The 2,738-nt window shown below is 32.9% G+C and overlaps 1 non-coding gene across 1 annotated transcript; it reads left to right on the top strand.

Moving 5' to 3' along the window:
- The first annotated feature begins 624 nt into the window (after nt 1-624).
- LOC126009752 (5S ribosomal RNA) lies at nt 625-743 on the top strand. The gene has a single exon (XR_007495965.1). It is a non-coding gene; the product is annotated as a 5S ribosomal RNA (ribosomal RNA).
- The last annotated feature ends 1,995 nt before the right edge of the window (nt 744-2,738 follow it).

Below are 2,738 nucleotides of genomic sequence, written 5' to 3'. Positions count from 1 at the left end.
AACCTGAGTTTGACCACTGCACCCAGCTTCCAACATCCTATGTAGTCCCTTGAGCATCAGAGCATCAAAAAGAGTAATTCCTGAATGCAGAATCAAGGGTAACCCCTAAGCATTGCTGGCTGTTATAAAAATAAATAAATAAACTAATTAATTAAATAAAAGTTAATAAAATAAAATAACTTATTTATTGACCAGTTTAGTTCTTGATCAGAGTTCTAGTATGGAAATAGGTACATATGAAACATAAACTCTGAATTAATCTAGTTCCAAAAACAGTCCTTGTTAATTGTTGAACTTTGACCTGACCTTGTTAAATATTCAATTGTCAACAACAAAGTTTGAAGAAAATAAGTTATGTTCTGTAAACAATACAAAAAAACTCTACTTAAAAACTCCTTCGAGAGTCTTCATCATTTAGTTGGTATTCAAGAAATATCAGCTTATGGGGCCGGAGAGATAGCATGGAAGATAAGGCTTTTGCCTTGCATGCAGAGGTCAGTGGTTCAATTCCCGGCATCCTATATGGTTCCCCGAGCCTGCCAGGAGTGATTTCTGAGCATAAAGCCATGAGTAACCCCTGAGCGCTGCCAGGTGTGACCCCCCCCAAATATATATATAAGCTTGGTCTACAGCCATACCACCCTGAAAGCGCCCAATCTCGTCTGATCTCGGAAGCTAAGCAGGGTCGGGCCTGGTTAGCACTTGGATGGGAGACCGCCTGGGAATACCGGGTGCTGTAGGCACAAAAATAAATAAATAAATAAAAAGAAAAATAAGCTTAAAATTAAAAACCAGAAAACCCACAAATGTAAAGAAATCACTTAAATATATTAATAAAATCTAATAAAAAGTGGGCATTTGTAATGCTCTGATCAATGCTTTGAGTATGTTCTACATATATATTTATGTCAATTATCTTAAGAACATTTAAAGAGGTCACTAGTAGCACACTGTTTCTAAGTATAAAACAAAGAGACATATAAATGAATTTCTAAAGACATACAGCAAAACTGTTTCAGAGCAGTGATTCAGCAAAGTGATTATTTTAGTCACCACTCTATAATAATTTACATAAATCCCTTCAATATGATGCATAGATGGAGATGGATAGAGAAGAAAGTGTGAACACAGGTTGTATTGACTATATACCAAATAACCTTAGAGTTGAATCAGTAAAGTCTCTCAGACAAGTAGAGAAGCAATGGAATTGAAAAGGAAGGAATGAGGGAAAAGAGTTCAACCGGTAGACCACTTGTGCATAGTTTTTATCATGTGTATGGGGGGCAAGGAGATTATATCCAGTGGTTCAGTGGTTCTCAAGTCTTACTTCTGGCTCTAAACTCAAGGATCACTAGTGATATTCTCAGGAGGCCACATGAGGAATGTACAGGGCATCAAACCCAGCTTGGCTAAATGCAAAGCAAAAGCCCAATTTGTTGTACTGACTCTGGACCCAATTCTCATAATTTTAAAAAAAAATTAAAAAAGAAACAACTAGTGTGGTACAGGATTATTTTTTGTAGTAGTTTGGAAAAATATAACAAGACTATAAAAACAACCAGATGTATATGACAGAACAGCTGAGTTCCAAGTTTGAAAAATGAGATAATTGATGATATCTATGATCAAGACAATCAGCAAATAAAAGAACAAATACTCTTAATACAGCATTGTTTCAAATGGTTCAAATAAATTAGTTATTTTCCATAAAATATTTCATTAAGCACTGAATCTAGGTTATAGATAATTTAATAACAATAAAGTTACCATCAAATGATGATAATAAGAAATTTCATACAATAATGGGAGGATCAACATGGATAATAAAATAATATATAGTGGTATTTTTCCATTTAATTTACCCAAATAAAAGTTTTATTTGCCATAACTTGAACATGATGAATTATGTGATCTTCAGGGAAATTAGGAAAAAACCAAAACCAAGTATAGTTTTCTAAAATTTTCAAGAGCCAATTCTTAATAAAGTTCACTCAGTAATCTGTCAAATTTCGGTCACTTGAGATCCTTTAAAATTCTCAAAAATAAAGGATGTTTTAATTGATTGACATGCTCTGCAGGATGTCAGAATTCCCTGACATAGTAATTAATTTAAATGGTAAAATTAGGCTTCATATCATGGCATTCTTAAAAGTCAAAACTCAAACATTTTTTTTAATTGAATAACCATGATATAGAGGTAAATAGTTGTTGATAGCTTCATTTCAGTCATGCAATGATATAATATCCATTTCCTATTCCTCCTCCTCCTTGCTTCTTCATTCTTCTTTTCTTCTTTTTCTTCTTCTTTTCTTGCTTCTCTTTTTCATTTAGGCACTTTCAATTTAAATACTGTTAGTGAGGAGGGAATCATACATATTACTTTACTTATATTCAAAGTCAACATCTGACAACTCTTCTGTATGAAAATGTTTGCATATATTGCATCATTTGCCAAAATACATGAGGAAAACTTAATTATCTAAATTTTCTGGTGAAGAAGCTGGTCAGGGGTTTTATAGAAAATGCCTTGCATGTACAAAATTCTTATTTTAAATTCCAGTCTTAGTGGTGATGCCAGAACCAATAATGTAAAACTTTGAACATTAGAATCCTTATTGCTGAGCCAAGTGTCACTTAGAGTGGTTATCCAGGCACCTAAATATTGCTGAGAAAGTTTAATAAATAAATAATAGCAAGTAGCAAATAAGTAAATTATATATTGATTTATACTGATTTGT

This window comes from Suncus etruscus, chromosome 5 (assembly GCF_024139225.1).
Source record: "Suncus etruscus isolate mSunEtr1 chromosome 5, mSunEtr1.pri.cur, whole genome shotgun sequence".
Taxonomy (NCBI): Eukaryota; Metazoa; Chordata; class Mammalia; order Eulipotyphla; family Soricidae; genus Suncus; species Suncus etruscus.
The sequence above is the reverse complement of the archived record's forward strand: the minus strand, read 5'-3'. Positions and strand labels throughout refer to the sequence as shown.